Source organism: Carcharodon carcharias, chromosome 8, assembly GCF_017639515.1.
Source record: "Carcharodon carcharias isolate sCarCar2 chromosome 8, sCarCar2.pri, whole genome shotgun sequence".
Taxonomy (NCBI): Eukaryota; Metazoa; Chordata; class Chondrichthyes; order Lamniformes; family Lamnidae; genus Carcharodon; species Carcharodon carcharias.
In genome coordinates this window covers 54,999,388-55,019,900 of record NC_054474.1, presented here as the reverse complement: position 1 = coordinate 55,019,900, position 20,513 = coordinate 54,999,388, and positions in this window count along the sequence as shown.

Here is a 20,513-nt window from a genome sequence, read left to right as displayed (position 1 = left end):
GCCCAGGTCTTCCAGACTCCACATTGTCAGAGACTGGACATACCTCCCAAGATGCTCTATAGGACCCCTTGGAAGTCCCAATATAGTGACTCAGTAGGAATTGCCCAGGACCCTCTGCAAAAGTCTTTAACTCTGAGCTAGAATTGGAGATTTTGGATGGTTCCAACTTACTTAACTGAATAAAATGTTAGACAGAAAAATCCTAGCCAACTCCTGGGTAACTATACAACTGAATCACCCCCACCAACAGTTCCCCACTCGACCTCCGGACTACAACCCCAGACGCCCCGACTTCCCCATGACTCGGCCTGACTAGCATCTACCACTCAACCGCTCTCCCCCTGCCCTACCCCAACACCCTGTCTCTCCCCTGATCTGACCCAACCTTACCATCCTACCCATCTGTCACCCTACCTCCTTGCCCACTTACACACCTACACATTCACCCATTCATTCATATGATGTGGAAACAGTGGCATAATGTTACTGTCACCGTGCTCTGGGGGCAGGGTTCAAATCCCACCACTGCAGTGGTAGAATTTTAAATTCAATGAATTAATTACATCTGGAATTAAAAACTAGTCTAATGGTGACTATTAAATCACTGTTGATTGTCATAAAAATCCATCTGATTCACAAATGTCCTTTAGGGAAGAAAATTTGCTGTCCTTATCTGGTCTGGCCTACATGTGACCCCAGGTCAATGTGGTTGATTCTTAACTGTCCTCTGAAATAGCCTAGCAACTCACATAGTTCAAAGCAATTAGGGATGGGTAACAAATGCTTGCCTGACCACGGGACACCCACATCCCAAGAAAGAATATATATAAAAATAATACACTACTTCATTGATATGCTGAGAAGCTTCAGGACATTTAAGTTCTTACCAGAATACAGCAGCTGGTATTGTAAAAAAGGGGCATGGCTTCTGCACAGATTCTCTCCACTGTTCCCTCTGAGCTTTCCTGCACTGAGTGAGTTCTGATCAAGGATCCTCCATCATAAGGTTGGCCAGAAAAATAGGAGAAGGTAAGTGGGTGACTTTTTTGTATATTCAGGGTCAGAAACAAGGGTTCCAACCATGATCAGAAGAATTGGCCCTTATTTCACATCAGACATCACCACAATAAAACACATACAAGATTGATTAGCTTCTGTTTTGATTGGCAATATAAAGACAGTAGTTCATCCCATCAAGAGTCTGTTCTGTACTCCAGCACAGCTGAACATTCAGGATGGAATCATCCAAGATTTGCAATAAGTGCATTTGTGAGTGGGTAAAATGATGTTTTACCTGCCAGCTGCAATGGCGGGTTTTACGTCGTATCATCCCAAACCCGCTGCATTAGCTGTGCTTTTCGGGGCAATACGCCATTTCAAAGCCAGGCAGGCTCTCACTTGCCCGCCACACCATCACCTCACCGCTTCACCGTGCTGGGCGCCATACTTAAAGTCCAGCCATGCACACACATCTCAGTGCTTCTAGCCCATGACTACAGCAGGGGAGATGTCCACGAAAGGTAAAATGAATGCAGCCCCAGGTTTAGTGACGCATCACTGGAACGCCTTTTGGATGCCGTGTAGGCCTGCCATGATGTCCTCTGCCCCTGCCCTGGCCGCAGATGGGCAGCAGCTTAACCAACCAGGCTTGGGAGGTGGCTGCAGTGGTGATCAGTGCCAGTGTTGCACAGGAGAAGTTGGCCATCCAATGCAGATAGAGAATGAATGATCTCATCCGTGCAGCCAGGGTATGGCAACCATCTCATCACTCTAAACTCACTGAATCAAGAACATCACACATTCACTGGCATCTGACTCACTGCCAGCTCAAGGGACATTACCACCCATTCTAAAACACATACACATGTATATCTGGTCTCATACCCTCTGGAGAATTCCTCTTCAGCCCTCATAATCTTGAGGCCATTGCACAGATCAACATGTGCCCCCCCTCCCAACACACACACCCTGGGTTACCCTCTTTTCCCAGTATAGCTCTCGTCCTGCAGCCTCTTCCCTTGCTTGAGGCCACTTCTCTCCCTTCGCTAAGCAAGCCCTAGCCCTGCAACCATTGAAAAGCCACCCACATATGGCTGGTCTGGTAGGTAGACACCTGGCCGTGAGCCCCCCTAAAAGTGATGTGGTGCTGCCTGTGAAGCCTGGCACTGATGACTGTGAGTGCTGACTGAAGCAAGGTAGACAAACAAACCTTAAAGTCCCGAGCGAAGTGCAGCTTGCCAGGTGTATGTCACTTATGTGCTGCTGTGAAACACGTTAGCTGTTTTCACACCAACATGGGTGGATGATCCAGCGGGTGTGGGTGTGTATCAATCCGGCAGGATTATAATGATATGTTGATGTATTACAATAAAGTTCCCAACGTCCAATGCGGGCCGAGTGGACGATCGCAAGCTGGTTTCACGCCTTTGTGAAACCAATCATGCCATATTGCCAACTCATGCCACTGAACATGCATGATGCCAAGGGGCACAGAAATTCCAGGCCTCAGTTACACCTGGGACAAACTTAAAAGAGCATTAAGGAGATTCAGAATCTTAAATTATATTTATTTATATAAAATTTACAACACAGAAATAGGCCATTTGACTCAATTAGTCTGTGCTGGTGTTTTTACCCCACTCAAGTCCTTTCCCATGCCATTAGCTTCATCTCAGCCTTTCAGTTTATCTTTATATTCTCTTTTTTTCTCATGTACACACCTATTTTCTTTTGAAAACATCAAAGCTATTTACCTCAACTACTTCACCTGAGTTCCACATTCTAATCATTGTCTCAGTAAATAAATTTGTCCTTATTTCCCTACTGGATTTATCAGTAACTATCTTGTACTCATGCCCATAGTTTCTAATTCTCCCACAATTGGAATCAGTCCCTCCACATCTATCCTCTCCAACCCATTCATCATTTTAAAGACCTTTATCAAGTCTTCTCTAAATCTTATAAACAGAAAATGCCTGAAATACTCAGCAGGCAAGCAACACTTGGAGAGAGAGAAACAAAAGTAGTGTTTCAGGGTCTGTAACCTTTTGTCAGAACTGGAGCATGTTACAGATACAATGGACTTTGACAAAGCACAGAGGCACAGAGAGATGAAGGGGAGAAAGCATAAAAGTGAGGCGGTCAGTTGTGGAATGAATTAAATGAAAAAAAGGGATAACGGTTAAAAGTGATAATGGGAGGAAAAATGACATGTTTAGTGGACCTGTAAGTGAGATCTGCTGAATCATTACCAGCTCCGGCTATCTGATAAAATGGGAACAGTAGTTACAATCTGAAATTGTTGAGTCGATTGAGTTTGAATCAAATGTTGGTGGCAAACATGGCGGCTGAACAATGGGCAACCTTCAAAGAGATAGTATTGCAAGCAATGTCAAGATATATTCCTTTGAAGGGGAAAGGGAGATGAATAAATCTAGAACACTCTGGATGATAAGAGCAATAGAGGTGAAGATGAAAAGGAAGAAGTACACATATGACAGATGTCAGATAGAAAATACAATGGAGAATCAGATTGAATATAGAAGGAACAGAGGGGAAGTGAAAAAAACTAATCAGAAAAGCAAGGATGGAGCACGAAAAGAGACTAGCAGCTAACGTAAAAGGGGACCCCCACGGTCTTCTATAAGCATGTAAATAATAAAAGGGTGGTAAAAGAAAGGGTAGGGTCAATTAGGAATGAAAAAGAGGCTTGCATGTGGAGGCAGGAGAAGTAGCAGAGGCATTAAATGAGTACTTTGCATCTGTCTTTACAAAGGAAGAGGATATTACCTAGGCTGAGGTGAGAGAGGAGGTAACTGGTACACTCAGGTAATTCACAATTAAGAGGGACAAGGTATTAGAAGGGCTATCTTTACTTAAAATTAATAAGGTACCAGGACCGAATGAGATGCATCCAAGGATACTGAGGGAGATGAGAGTGGAAATTTGAGAGGCACTGGTGATAATCTTCCACTCTTCCTTAGACACAGCGGTAGTACCAGAGGACTGGAGATTTGTGAATGTTACACCCTCATTCAAAAACTACAGACCAATCAGTTTGACTTTAGTGGTAGGGCAACTTCTGGAAATTATAGTTCGGGGCAAAAATCAATACTCACTTAGACAGGTGCTGGATAATTAAGGAAAACTAGCATGGATTCATTAAGGGAAAATCATGTTTAACTAAGTTGCTGGAGTTTTTTTTGAGCTGGTAACAAAGAAGGTTGATAAGGGCAATGCTGCTGATGTGGTGTATGTGGATTTTCAAAAGGCATTTGATACGGTGCCACACAATAGACTTGTAAGCAAAATTCTAGCTCTTGCAACAAAGGGGAAAGTAGGCACTTGGATAAGTGACAGGAAAGAGAGTAGTGATAAATGGTTGTTTTTTTTCAGATTGGAGGAAGATCTGCAGTGGAGTTCCCCAAGGGTCCCTTGCTCTTCTTGATATATTCCAATAACCTAGACTGTGGCGAGCAGGGCGTGATTTCAAAATTTGTGGATGATACGAAGATTGGAAGCATTGTCAATTGCGATGAGAATAGTCTTATCCTTTAATCACCTGAATTTGTATATATATGTTGTTGGATATTCAAATGTTCTCTGTAAACAGAAACTGTAAAAAAACTAAAGGGGAATGTAGTAACTGAAGGTATAGCCTTTCCCGCTGTCAATCAAGGGTCACATGATCTTGTAGGCTCCCACCAATGAGCCCTAAGCGCAGGTAACCCAGAGGCGGGGCTTCCTGACGAGAGTCTTGGTCGAGCATGTAGCGTCTGAAAATCTCTCCATAATAAAATGTATATGTTTCTTGTTGAAATCTATCCAGTCCATCAAGTCATTACAGGTAGATTGCTCTTTCAGCGAGCCAGTACAGACTCGATGGGCCGAGTGACCTCCTTCTGCACTGCAAGGACTCTGGGTGGAATTTTCCCAAATTTGCACTAAGTGGGCGGGTAAAATGGCGTACTGCCTGCCAACGCCGATGGCGGGTTTTCATGTTGTATCATCCCGAGCCCACCTCATTATTTATGCAATCCTGGAGAAACATGCTGTTTCCATGGCAGGCAGAAACCCCATTTGTCTGCCCGCCATCGCATCACACTGGGCCAGCCGCAAGCAAGCAGTCATTGCTTCCAGCTCACCACTGCTGCCTGGGAGACATGCCTCTCAAAGGCAAGAAGACTACAGCCCCGCCCCACGGTTTAATGACTAGTCCCTCAAGTGACTACTGGATGCCATGGAGGCCTGCTGGGTTGTCCTGTACCCCGCTCTGGCCACAGGATGGGCAGCAATGTGACCAATCCACCTTGGGAGGTGCTGGCAGCAGTAGTCAGTATCAACGCCCTTCAGAAGAGAACATCCACCCAGTGCTGCAAGATGATCACCTCCATTCCACCCAGGTAAGTCACTCTTTTCATCACTCCCAACGCAAACCCTCGCAAATCCATCATGCATCCACAGGGCCCTCACACACTGCCAGTTCAAGGAACATCACATTCACTGTCATTGTCCTCATCTCGTCCATTGGGACCATTCACGACCCACAAAGGCCAGGCACATTTACCATCTGGCCCAGCAGGCATCCTGCTTACACTTTCTCCATCTCTATCCATGCAGGACAAGCTGACACACAAACAAGAGAGAGAGAGAGAGAGTCACAGACCGGTGGCAGAATGCCTGAAATCAAGGTCCTCACCGACTTTGAAAACAGAGCCATCCAGCTGGCCATCGCGGATCTGGACCAGTCCTGTGCTGACAGTGAGGTCAGCACTGCTCTACCAAATGAGGATCCCGCAGTGCAACATCCATCAGATAACCATGCTGTGAGTGATGTGTCCTCTTTCATAGGCCACTGCCATGCACTAATTATCTCTCCTTGCTTTCACAGGCACATCTGCCTAACAGCCAACAGAGTCCATGACCCAGGGCCTCCAATCAAGCTCCAAAGAAACCTCTGAAGAGGAATCTGGAGGCACCCTCCCTGAAGTTCTGTCACAGCGTTCACCCACACCCCCCACCAGATGTGTAGCTCCTCCATCTCTTCCTCAGCCAGCTCCTCTGCCCATTGGAGCACCAGACGACAACGATGCATGACACCCTCTGTGGACTGTATTGCAGGGCTCCACCAGACCGGTCCAGGCACCAGAACCACATCTTCAGCATCCCGATGGTCTGATCCACCAAGGTGAAAACAGCAGCACGAGCCTCATTACACTGTTGCTTTGCTGCGCACGGGTCTCATCAGCCATGGGTTCTGTGGGTAGCCTTTGGCTCCGAGGAGCCATTCCTGCAGCTTCTGTGGAACCTGGAAGGCTCCAGGGATCTGTGACTGACTGAGGATGTAAGCGTCGTGCACATTCCCTGGAAACAGTGTGCACACCTGCAGGGTATATTTCTGGTGGTCGCGCACCAGCAACACATTCAACAAATGGAAGCCCTTGCGGGTTATGTAGTGTGTATTGCAACAGACCTGAGTGCCCCATGGGTGCAGTCGATTGCACCCAGCACCAGTGGAAAACCCAAGATCAGGGCGAATCCAATTGCTCTTACATCCTGGCTTTCCTAGTCCCAGGCAAAATGCACAAAGGTGTGTGCCCTCGCAAAGATGGCATCCGTGTCCTCTTGGATGCATTTGTGGGTGGAAGCTTGTGAAATCCCACAGAGGTCACCTGCGGAGCCCTGACAGGAGCCACTGGCATAGAAATTGAGCGCTGCAGTTACTTTCACAGCCACTGGCAATGGATGCCCTACATATCCCCGTGGCACCAAATCCTGCAGTAACTGGCAGAAGTGAGCAATCAGTTCCCTATACATTCACAGTCTTCAGTGACACTGGTTCTCAATCATCTGCAGGAGCAAAAGGCAGCATCTATAGACCCTGGGCATCACTAGGCGCTGGCCTGTGACAGCTCGCTGTGGCTCTTGGACGGCGTGAGCAGGAGCACCAGTCACCTCTTCTTCCTGAGGTTGCTGCTCCTGTCTCTGCGCAACCAGGAGCCTCAGTCTTTCTCTCCTCCATTGTCTTTGTGCTTTGTGGGCCATCAGGCATACAGCTAGGTCACCAGGCTCCATGATCTTGATGTACTCCTCCTGCAGGTGAAAGAGAGGGACACGTGGTTAGCATAGGAGTACTAAGAACCTGCCCTGGTTAAGTGTAATGGCCCCTTAACACTTGCTGGAGAGTGCTGGCCACCACTTGGATGGTCAGGGATTAGTGTGCTGCATGGCTGCCCTGTTAGCTTGAACCATGGGGGAGACTGGTCCAAACTGGGATGCTGACATTGCAAGGGGCTGTGAGTACCTCCAGCAGTGACTGCTCCAGGGCCAGCTTTAGCATCAAGATTGTATGTGTGCAGTCCAACTGCTCTGCAGTCCACTAAAGTGATCATGAATTTGCAGTCTGTGCCGGGTGTGGGGTAGGGGGTGGGGGGGTGGTGGGGTGTGGGTGACGGGCGGTGGGGGAGCTCTGGAGAAGTTGGTGGCGCTTTGATGCCTCTGCATTGCTTGAGTGGGCAGATAAGCTGGGAGCTTCATCCCAATCATATCAATGTGGCTGCACCTGAACTGTGTCGGTTGCACAGGAATGATCATTTTCTACAGGTTTCCCGAATGCACGGCCACTTACCTCACCCACCATACCCCCCATCCCGAATGCCTGTCTGCCATATTCAATGGTAGGGCTGCCCTTGCCCCCTCCACTGACCCAGCCACCAGTCGCCTCAAAGGCAGAGCTGCACTTGCCTCCCACTCCCCCTCAAATGTTGCCTCCGAGGCAAGGCAGCACTTAACCCCGACCCTCTGGTGCCCTGAAGCCTGCAAAGCAACAGGTGACCCTGGCGAGCTCTGCAGAACATTGCTGTGCACTCACCTCCACAGGAGGCCACCAAGTGCATGTCACCTCTGTCCTATTGTGAAACATGTCGACGTGCTTTCCTGCCAATGTGGACGGATGATCCAGTGGGGGTGCAAAAACCTGGCAGGATGGCCTGATAATGATATAATGTATTACAATGAGGTTCCCATTGACTGATGGAGGGAAATGCAGCCCGCCATCAGAGGGCTGAGCGGACAATCAACACCTGCCTTCCTACTGTTGTGTAACCAATCGCGCGATATTGTTCGCTCATGCCACCTATCATGCCCGCCACCAGCAGGCATGGAAAATTCCACTCTCTGTGATTCTGTGAACTCAATGTTGAATCCAAAGGCTATTAAATCATAGAATCAGTTCATAGAATATTCACAACCCTGAAGGGCAGCACTTGGCTATCGTGTCCAAGTCAGCTCTCTACAGGAACAAGTCATATAACCCCACTCGCAAACCCTGAATTTTTTTTCTGTTCAGATAACTATCCGATTCCCCTTTGAAAGCTAAGATTGAATTTGCCTCCATTACACTCTCAGGCAGCACATTCCAGATCCTAACCACTCGCTGAGTAAAAATATTTTGCCTCATCTCGTCTTTGGTTCATTTGTAATTCACCTTAAATTGGTGATCACTGCTTTCTAACCCTTCAACAAATGGGAACAGTTTCTTTGTATCTTTTGTACCAAGATCCAGGATTTTGAGCACCCCTACCAACACTCCTTCCAATTTTCTCTAAGGACAACAGCCCCAGCTTCTCCAATCTAATCACATTACTGAAGTCCATCATCCCTGGAACCATTATGGTAAGTCTTTTCTGCATCCTCTCTAATGCCTTCACAGCTTTCCAAAGTGTGGTGCTCAGACTGGGCACAATACTCCAGTTGAGGCCGAAACAGTGGCTTGAAATTCACACTTGGCGTGTGCACCAAATTGGCGAGCCTGGAACCGGACGCGAAATGCGCTTCCACCTGTGATCAGCCCCTGAACACAATTTCCCGCTGGCTGGCCAATTAATGCCTGAAAGCAGACAACTGCTGCAGAGCTGCGTCAGGGAGCTGCAGACCTGGACAGATTAAATGACAAGAACAAAATGCTCCAAACTGAGTCTATGCAGCACATTCAAGTACCTGACAGCAGAACTCAAAAACTCCAGTCCCCAGATATCTTTTTTTTATTATATTTCACCCTGCACATTTCATCTTGCCCTTGGATGAGATATCATTAAAAACGAGATACCCACCTGCCTGTTTTGCCCGTGCAATGAGCGCAAAATCACACAGGCAACATAAAATCATGGACAATAGGGTTTTTATAGGCCTTAATTGGCCCTTTAATTGTCGACGGGAGCAGCTCTGACCTCCACCGACCTCAATATTGCTCATGTGCGCAATGATTTTGGAACGCATGCCCGACGTCATTTCACACAATTTCACATGCGTTTCGGTCAGGCACACACCCGCCCAATCAACATAAAATTCTGGCCATGTTTTAAAAGATTAATCTTTACAAAGGGTACTGTTGCCTTGCTTTTGTATTCTGCCTCTATTTATTAAGCCCAGGATTCCATGTGCCTTATTAACTACTCTCTCAAATTGAATTGCCACCTTCAATGATTTATGCACTTATACCTCCAGGTCCCTCTGCTCCTGCACCCCCTTTTAGAATTATACCCATTATTTTATATTGTCCTTCCTCAATCTTACTACCAAAATGCATCACTTCACACTTCTCCTCGTTTAATTTGATCTGTCCACCGCTTCCACCAGCCCATTATGTCCTCTTGAAGTCTATCACCATCCTCCATGATATTTTTCTGTCATTTGCAAATTTTTAAACTCTTCCCTGCTCACCCAAGTCTAAGTAATTGATATAGATCCAGAAAAGCAGCGATCATAATACTGATCCCTGGGCAACCCCATTATATAACATACTCCAGCCCTAAAACAACTATCCACCTCTACTCTCTGTTCCCTGTAACACAGCCAACTTCATTTCCATGCTACCACTGTCCCTTTTATTCCATGGGCTTTAACTTTTATGACATGCCAATTATGTGGTTCTTTACCAAATGCCTTTTGGAAGTCCTGATAGAGAACCTCGACTACCTTACCCAAATCTACCTTCTCTGTTCACCAAAAAACTCAGTCATGTTAATTAAACATGATTTGCCTTTAACAAATCCCTGTTGGTTTTCCTTATTTAATCCACATTTGTTCAAGTGAATGTTAATTTTGTCCTGGATTATTGTTTCTATAAGCTTTCCCAAGACCAAGATTAAACTGACTGGCCAGAGGTTGTTGGTCTTTGCTGACAACATTTTTTAAACACGGATTGTAATTTTCCCATCCTCCAGCACCACCTCTGTATTCAAGAAGGATTGGAAGGTTATAAGCTGTAAGGCAATTAATTTCATGGTTACAAACAAAATGTATATTCTGTATTTATGAGTCTTTCATAGCAATAAACATGGTAAGTAGACTCGCTGTAGTAATCTATCATGGTGAATTTAATATTCTTCGCATTATGATCAAAATTCAAATTTTATTCCGGATAAAAATACGGAGCAAATGAAATCCATCTTAACATTTATTTTACATTCATTATCTCCCAGCTTGCAATAATCCTGCACGTAAGAAGTCAAGCAAAACCTACCACCATATATGAAGCTACCTTATTGAAGTCTGCCCAATTGCAGAGTAGAAATCAAAAACAAATCTGTTGCCACGTTACTTTTGTTTGTTTACTTTCCTTTTTCCGTTTCTGGTTATCTATTATGGTGTGTACAGTTTAATCACCTGGTAACACTTGAAATTAGTCATCAATAAATTAACTGCAGCTATCAAAGTAACAGCTTCAAAAATAAAAATTAAATACAAATTGATTTTAAACTTATTCCATTAAGCAATTTGAAATAAAATTTCAGGATTATTTTTTTGGAGTTCTCTGCTCTTTTTAGCATTGTTAAATTAAATGCTTAATTTAAGATAGGATAATTAATAGTGGTAGTGTGAGCAGCTGAAATACAGCATGCGGGTATCTGTTAATGAAGTGCTGTAATACTGCGAGATGACTGGGATAGTACACAATCTGATGATATGTAGATAGCAAGGTACCAAGAGCTGGGAAATCATTTGGACAGGTTTTAGAGAAGAACTGAGCCAAGGAGTCAGAACAACAATAAACTAAGAGAACAGCAAAACAAAGAGGCGGATGAAGAGCAGGCAAGCAAATGTGTGGATGTAGAGAAATAGAAGTAATGCAAATTAAGTTGTAGAAATGGCTGAATGGAATGTGAGTAAGCAAAATATAAAAACATATGCCACCAAAGGAAAAGAAAAGAAAACATGGAAAAAATATAAAAAAGCAGGAATTGCATCATGAGAAAGAAGCAAAACATGCTTCAGCAAACAGTCGACACCTAATGGAGAATAAAGAAATCAGCAAAGAAAAGTGTAAAGGAGAAAAATCTATTTTGAAGAAAGGAGATTGAGAAAATGAAAAAAAACTATTGTTCACAGGCACTAGCATCAAGTTGAACTGTAGCCCAGTTTGATAGCTTATTTTCTCCTTGATGACTAAATTTATTCATCTTACAATTTCAAGGTTATTCTTACAAGATATCAGGATACTTTTAGAGCTGAAAATGGCCATTTGGTTTATTTTAATACATCCATACAGTGCTCTCCCACCTCTCGATACTTCCATTAATTTATCTTAAACAAAAATATTTCCAGCATTTTTACCTTTTCCACCTCTGTCCAGAGTCCATTTATGTTGAAGACATCCTGATATATCCAAAGTTACCTTTTAACTTGTTTGATCCCAAGTTTTACTCCCTCCATTCAATTTTAATCTTGATTTACCTTTTCCAGACAATCTGTTACTACATCTAACTCTGTAAGATTCCTAAATTTCATCTTTTCAGGATGAAACATCAACATTTTTTCAATCTTTCCTCATAACCCAGACCCCCCATCACTCAGGATCAGCCCTGCAATTCTTCTCCGCACTGCCTCAAACACTTGAATATTTTGTTTCCTGGCTATCAGAACACCACACAGTACTCAACAGAAGCATATTATAATGTGTTCACAAATATACCTGAATTGTATTCAACTTAAAGATACAGAACACCTCTCATTTTGTTTTGAATTTTGTTCATGTATTACTGCAAGACGCTGCGAATGGGGCTGAACCTGCCACATTATAGAAGACAGACCGATGCCCTCTGCTGGATTCAGAGTTCCAAATACTTTTTTTGTCTCAACAGAGCAAAACAGCTTGACGTACATGGCATCTTTAAGGTAGAGAAATGTCCCAAAGTTCTTCAAAGAAGTATCATCAGACAAAATATAGGAGGAGATATTAAAAGTGGATCATTCAAGCTGTCGAACATGTAATAGGAGAAGTGGGCCATTTGGCCCCTCGAGCCTGCTCTGCAATTCAATAAGATCATGGCTGATCTGTTTGTCTATTGAATTCCACATTCTTACCTACCTTTGACTCCCTTGCCTAACAAGAATCTATGTAACTTCACATTAAAAATATTCAGTGACCCCGCATTCTGAGGCAGGGAATTCCAAAGTCGCATGACCCTCAGAGAAAGAAGTTCTCCTCATCTCTATCCTAAAAGGGCAATCCCTAATTTTAAAACAGTGCCCCCTAGTTCTGGAGCCACCCACAAGAGGAAACATCCTTTCAATATCACCTTGTTAAGACCATTCAGGATCTTATACACTTCAATCAATTCACCCCACACTCTTCTAAACTCCAGTGGAAACAAGCCCAGTCTGTCCAACCTTTCCTCAAGACAACCTTCTCAATCCAGTTATCAATCTAGTAAACCTCCCTGAACTGCCTCCAACACATTTACATTCTTCGTTGATTAAGGAGACCAAAACTGCACACAGTATTCAAGATGTGGCCTCACCAATACCCTGTTTAACTGAAGCATAATATCATTACTTTTATGTTCAATTTCTCTCATTAATAAAGGATAGCATTCCATTAGCCTTCTTAATTAGTTACTTTACCTGCATACTAACTTTTTGTAACTCACGCACGAGAACACCTACATCCCTTTGTAGCTCATAATTCTGCAGTTTTTTTCTGCAGCATAATTTTGTGTGGTGTTCTGCATTTAATTAATATTCTGATTTTTTTATCCTCCCTGCCAAATTGAACAATTTCATGTTTTCCCACGTTTACTCCATCTGCTACTCACCTAACCTGTCACTCACCCAACCTATATCTGTCATCTTTTTATGTCCTCTTCATAAAATACTTTCCTAATTTTTGTGCCATCTGCAAACTTAGCTACCCTGCCTTCTCTCCCTTCATCTAAATCATTGTTATAAATTGTAAAACGTTGAGGCTCCAGCACAGACCCCTGTGGGACTCTACTCATCAGATCTTGACAATCAGAAAAAAACCCATTTATGCATAATCACTGAGTTAAGTTTCGAGTCCATTCGACTCTTCTTCGGAGCTAAAGAGAAGTAAAAATGTGATTAAATTTATACTGTTAAAGGGGGTTAGAGCAGGTGAAGCTGGATAGAAAGCCAGTGATAGGTGGCGTCAAAGGAGAGATTGCCAGAGATGTCAAGGACAAAAGGACAAAGGAGTGTTAATGGTAGTGGTGCTGGCTAAAGGAGGTGCTGATGGTGGCATTAAGGTCAGAAAGCAGAATATGATAGTAGCAGGACAAGGTTAAGCACTCTGGAAAGAACAACATGAACAAGCGACAGATGGCTCTTGTGGTGTTGAGGTGGGGGGAAGGGACAGTGGTGGGGAAAAAAGACTGAAAAAAGGATAAAAGGTGGGGATAAAACAATGAATAAAACTGAAAATAAATTAAGAAATAAGTGGATAAAAAATAAAAATTAAAAAATTAAAATACTAAAATTAAAAAACTAAAATGAACATTGAAAAAAGGTGATAAAAAAGAGGATGAGGATAGAAGACAGAGTTCATGGTCTGAAGTTGTTGAACTCAATGTTAAGTCCAGGAGGCTGTAAAGTGCCTAATCGGAAGATGAGGTGCCGTTCCTCCAGTTTGCGTTGAGCTTCACTGGAACATTGCAGTAGGCCAAGGACGGACGCGTGTGCATGACAGAAGGATGGTGTGTTGAAATGGCAAGCGACAGGAAGGTCTGGGTCATGCTTGCAGAGAGACCGAAGGTGTTCAGCAAAGTGGTCACCCAGTCTGCATTTGGTCTCTCCAATGTAGAGAAGGCCGCATTGGAAGCTTCGAATGCAGCAGACCAAATTGAAAGAGGTGCAAGTGAAGCGCTACTTCACCTGAAAGGAGTGTTTGGGCCCTTGGACGGTAAGGTGGGGGGTGGGGGGGGTGGGGGGTTGGGGGGGGGTGGGAGTTGAGGGGTAAAGGGGCAGGTAATTGTACCTTCTGTGATTGCATGGGAAGGTGCCATGGGAGGGGGATGAGGTGTTGGGGGTGATGGAGGAGTGGACCAGGATATCCCGGAGGAAACGATCCCTACGGAATGCCAAAAGGAATGGGGATGAAGGGAAGATGTGTTTGGTGCTGGCATCATGCTGGAGTTGGCGGAGTTGGGCCCCAGTTATGCTTGTCTCTTTATGGCTTCCTCCAAATAAAAGGTGTGGCTATGGGTACCTGCATGGGCCCCAGTTATGCCTGTCTCTTTATGCGCTTCCCCCAAATAAGAGTTATGGTTATGTGGAACATTCCTTGTTCCAGTCCTACTCAGGCCCCCTCCCACAACTCTTTTCTCAGTACATCGATGACTGTTTCAGTGCCACTTCATGCTCTTGTCTGAACCTGGAAAAATTTATCACTTTTGCTTCCAATTTCCACCCATCCATCACCATCACATGGTCCATCTCCAACGCTTCCCTTCCCTTCCTTGACTTCCCTGTCTCAATTTCTGATGATAGACGGTCCAGCAATATTCATTACAAGCCCACCGACTCCCACAGCTACCTCGACTACAGCTTCTCACACCCTGCTTCCTGTAAGGACTCCAACCCATTCTCTCAGTTCCGTCACCTCTGTCGCATCTGTTCCGATGATGCCACTTTCCAAAAAAGCGCTTCTGACATGTCTTCCTTCTTCCTCAACCAAGGTTCCCCCCCCCACCCACCCACTGTGGTTGAAGGGCCCTCAACCATGTCTGACCTATCCCCTGCGCCTCTACCCTCACACCTTCCTCTCCATCCCAGAACCATGATAGGGTCCCCCTTGTCCTCACTTTAAACCCCACCAGCCTCTGCATTCAAAGCATCATCCTCCACCATTTTTGCCAACTCCAGCATGATGCCACCACCAAACACATCTAACCTTCACACCCCTGTCGGCATTCTGTAGGGACCATTCCCTCCAGGACACCCTGGTCCACTCCTCCATCACCCCCAACACCTCATCACCCTCCCACACCACTTTCCCATGCAATCGCAGAAGGTACAACACCTGCCCCTTTATTCCCTCCCTCCTCAACATTCATGGGCCCAAACACTCTTTTCAGGTGAAGCAGCGCTTCACTTGCACCTCCTTCAATTTGTTCTACTGCTCTCAATGCAGTCTCCTCTACACTGGAGAGACCAAACGCAGACTGGGTGACCCTTTGCAGAACACCTTCGGTCTGTCTACAAGCATGACCCAGACCTTCCTGTCACTTGCCATTTCAACACACCATCCTGCTCTCATGCCCACATGTCCATCTTTGGCCTGCTGCAATGTTCCAATGAAGCCCAACACAAACTGGAGGAACAGCACCTCATCTTCCGATTAGGCACTTTGCAACCTTCCGGACTTAACATTGAGTTCAGCAACTTCAGACCATGAGCTCTATCCTCCATTCTCACCCTCTTTTTATCCCCTTTTTTCAATGTTCATTTTTTAATTTTTATTTTTTTATCCACTTATTTTTATTTATTTTCATTTTTATTCATTGCTTTATCCCAACTTTTATCCTATTTTCAATCTTTTTTCCCACCACCATCCCCTCGCCCCACCCCACCCCAACAAGGGCCACCTGTCACTTGTTCATGTTGTTCTTTCCAGAGTGCTTACCCTTGTCCTGCTATTATCATATTCTGCTTTCTGACCTTAATGCCACCATCAGCACCTCCTTTAGCCAGTGCAACTACCATTAACACTCCTTTGTCCTTTTGTCCATGACATCTCTGGCAATCTCTCTTTTGCCCCCACCTATCGCTGGCCTTCTATCCAGCTTCACCTGCTCCACCCCCCTTAAACAGTATAAATTTAATCATATTTTTACTTCTCTTTAGCTTTGAAGAAGTCATACGGCCTCGAAACGTTAACTCTGTCTTTCTCTCCACAGATGCTGGTAGACCTGTTGGTTTTCCAGCATTTTCTGTTCTTGTTTCAGATTTCCAGCATCCACAGTATTTTGCTTTTATCTTATGCATAATCTCTGTTTTCAGCCAGCCAATCTTCTATCCATGTTAATCTGTTACCCTTGGCAAAAGGTAGGTTTGAGGAGGGTCTTAAGAGAGGCCTCAAGAGAGGTGCTGAGATGGAGAAGTATTGGGAGAACAGTTGAGAGCTTAATGTCGTGACAGCTAAAGGCACTACTGACAATATCATGAAGAAGAAGTAGATGATGCATAAGAGGCAAAAGTTGAAATTTTTGTTTAAGTACTTCAAATACAGAATTTTACATTTGAGGTGATGCAAGGAGAAAGGAAGATCAGCAGGTACCACAGCTTGGGGAGTTTTTCCTTTCTCTGGGTACAAGGATCACTGGATCAGCAGAATACAGTAAATATGGGAAAATCAAACTGCTCAGAATACACACTTGTAAAGAAATCCACCTCCCATTTCCTTCCCTTAAAACTAATGGAGGAAAAGCATGCAGCTTCGTTTGTATTCTAATCCACCAAATGTTCCCTTTATTTCAATGTACCTTGGCAATCTAGTGCACCTGAGCTGGGATGTTGGAAAATCTCCCTTTATTCCTGCAGATCTTGACATATTTATTGTCCCAGTAACAGCCTCAGCTTTCTCAGAGGTAGCAGGGAACTAGCTTTGTCACTTTAACAAGGGCACATGCGGGTAGCTAACATTACAGGGCAAAACCGCCAGTGATCAACAAGGTCATCACTGCTTTCAACTACAGCGACTGTGATTCTGTGATTCATTCTTAAATGTCACAGAAATATCATAGTAACATTGCCTGATGTGCTGCTCCAGTGTGTATCAAATGAGTGACTGAAGTATTTGTCAGCATAGCTAACACAATTTCCTAAAAGAATGAACAGCAGGGCAAGGCTGCACAATGTCACCACTCTGCTGTGTTTCCAAAGCACATGGGAGCACAGATGATGGTTAGTGCCCAATCTATAGTCTATCCTTGATGTCATTAAATAGCCATATCTGTGTTACAAAGATTGGATGCGTAAAGATCCTGATAAGTGAAAGTATCACAGGGTTTTCAATTATAAGTTGCAGCTTAAATATGTGCCCCAAGCACCATCAGGCATAACAGAAAGAATTGTAAGGTTGCAAGATTTTTGAGCAGTAAGCATGGTGTGAACTCTTGGAACATCATTTGATGCACGGCATCATTGAATAGTTTTACATGGCCAGGTTCTATCTTCTCCGCCATCTGCTCCCAGATTTACATGTACTGAAGTATTATGACCTCAACTGATGTTAATACTGGATACGTTAGATTTCAGAATGAAACCTGGCTTGATAGATCCTAAATTTTTATTTCCGAAACAAAGGATGAAAGTTACTGAACAAGTTCACAGGAGTCTGATGATGAATGTTTGACATAAAGAATAAAATACTTGTTAAAACAAGAAAAATGAACTATATCACACCAGACAGAAAGGAGAAAGGTTCCAATATTCATGATTCCTTCACCCCAGCTATCCTTTTACTGATATATACAAACTCGGAAAGATAAAACAACTTACCATATATATCTTATTCTCTAATATTCTGGGTAAGTATGCAATACATGCAAACCAACTGGCAAATTGTGGTCAAATACACCACACCCCAAAGTAAATGACAGATGTGACCAAAGCAGATTAGCTATCTGAACAACCCAATTAGATGCTTGTCACACCATGATCCAACCAGTCTCACCGAAATTCTGTCTTTCTCATGAGGATTTCCAATCTCCATATTTGAAGAACTCACCTTGGATCTCTCCAAGTGTTGTCCTACTCCAGTGGCTTCAACAAGGATCCACCTGCAGGGTTTCAATCTTCCCTTCTAAGATTCCTTTCCTCTGGATCGCCATGTACACTCAAACTTCACCTGCCAAGCACTGTTTCAGATCTTTGGCTGTGCCATCCAGAACACCATGCTCCAAAAGGGTAGCTTTGCCCTCAGTGCCTGCAGCATGGAGTCACCAACGTTCAGCTGCCCTCTCGGATTTTCTGGGCTTCGCTCAAGCCTACTTCACTTCAAGCCTGCTCCCTGAAGCTCTTTCTTTAGCTTGGAGCCTTTTTTATCTTGACTCAATGGGATCCATCTCTGATCCCTATCTTTGTCCCTGCCTAGGACTTTCTTTAGGGACCTCTTTCTGTCCTACTCCCTGGTTTCGAATCTTCTCCCTATTCACCTCCTCATGTCATTTTAAGAAGAACACAGAGAGTGGCTCAAAATAGTATATTTTGAGTGAAAAGTGAGCAGGAGAGGATAAAAAGCATGGATCAAGAGATCTACCTGCAATGAGACTAGCGGCAGAGTTTCATCATGAGCCACAATATGACGACAGTTCAGGGAAAGCAGCTGATTGGTGAGTAGGACTGTTGAATATTTCTAGACTTTAAAGTAAGTGGAAGCTCTTTAGTTTGTGTTTAGGCCTCTAGTCTTTTTTTCTCTCTTTTTCTTAAAAATAGCTTGTTAGGTATAAGATTGATACTGGCTTAAAAATTAATTACAATAAAGTGTAAAGAGTGCGGGTTCTTCAAGTGTAAAGAGCAGGGACACTGGAGTAATTAATTAATTAAATGAAATACAATAGTGATAGCAGGACGGGTGATGTGTTGTTGCTGCAGCTTGTGGGAGCTGCTGGATACCAAGATGATTCACAGCAAACACATCTGTAGTAAGTGTTTGCAGCTCAAGGGACTTCAGATCCGAGTTGAAGAGCTGGACTCCGAGCTGCAGTCATTGCGCCACATCAGGGAGGGGGAAAGTTACTTGGACAGTTTGCTCCAGGAGGCGTTCACACCCCTCAGATTAGGTAATTCAAATTTGGTCTGTGATCAGGGATAGGGGGGTGTGACTGTAGGTGAGGCAGGTATGGGGACCCAGGGGGTAGCATTCAAGGAGCTTCAGCCCTTGCAATTGTCCAACGAGGCTCTGGTAAGCTGTGTGGACGAAAGCGGGCTCTGCAGGGAGGACAGGCGAACTGACCACAGCACCGTGGTACAGGGAGCCATTCAAGTGGGGGTGAAAATAGGAATGTAGTAGTGGTAGGGGACAGTATAATTAGGGGGATAGATACCATTCTCTGCAGCCATGAGCATGAGTCCCGTAGGCTGTGTTGCCTACCCGGTGCCAGGGTTAAGGACATCTCCTCAGGGCTGGAGAGGAACTTGGTGTGGGAGGGGAGGGATTGAGTTATCATGGTCCATATTGGTACCAACAACATTGATAGGACTAAGAAGGAGTTTCTACTGAAAAATTTGAACAGTTAGGAATTAAATTAAAAAGCAGAACTTCCAAGGTAACAATCTCAGGATTACTACCTGAGCCACGGGCAAACTGGCATAGGGTAAATAAAGTCGAGGAATTAAATGCGTGGCTCAAAGATTGGTGTGGGAGGAATGGGTTTCAGTTCATGGGGCACTGGCGCCAATACTGAAGTAGAAGGGAGCTGTTCTGGTGGAGCGGGCTTTATTTGAACCATGCTGGGACCAGTGTCCTGGCGAATCAAATAACTAGGGTTGTAGAGAGGGCTTTAAACTAAATAGAAGGGGGGAGGGTTCTGAAGAGGGGATACGTAGGCTAACAAAGCAAAATATGGCAACATTGCAGGACAGCTGTTTAGTTAATGGTACCCAGAGTGTGACAGGAAGGGACAGAGTGTACAAACATAAAAAAAAAGCAGCAAATATGATCCAAAGGGGAAAAAATTGTCAAAGACAAAATTAATGGCTCTTTATTTAAATACACATAGTATTCAGAACAAAATAAATGAATTAATGGCACAAATAGAGGTTAATGGGTATGATCTTATAGCCATTATGGAGACATGGTTACAAGGAGAGCAAAGCTGCGAATGAGATATTCAGGGGTATGTGAAAGGACAGGCAGGGAGGAAAGGGTGGTGGGGTAGCTTTGTTAGTATGAGATGGAATGAGTACAATAGCAATAAACGATGTTGGAGCGGAAGATGTAGAATCCATATGGGTAGAGGTAAGAAATAACAAGGGGGAGAAGACACTGGTGGGAGTTGTCTCTTGGCCCCCTAACAGTTGCTATACTCCAGGACAGAGAATAAATCAGGAGATAATGAGGGCATGTAAAAAGGGCAGTACATTAATAATGGGTGACATTGATCTTCATGTAGATTGGAAAAATCAAATTGGAAGAGATAGCCATGAGCAAGAATTCATAGAATGTATTCGAGACAGTATCCTAGAACAATTTGTTGTGAATCCAACCAAGGATC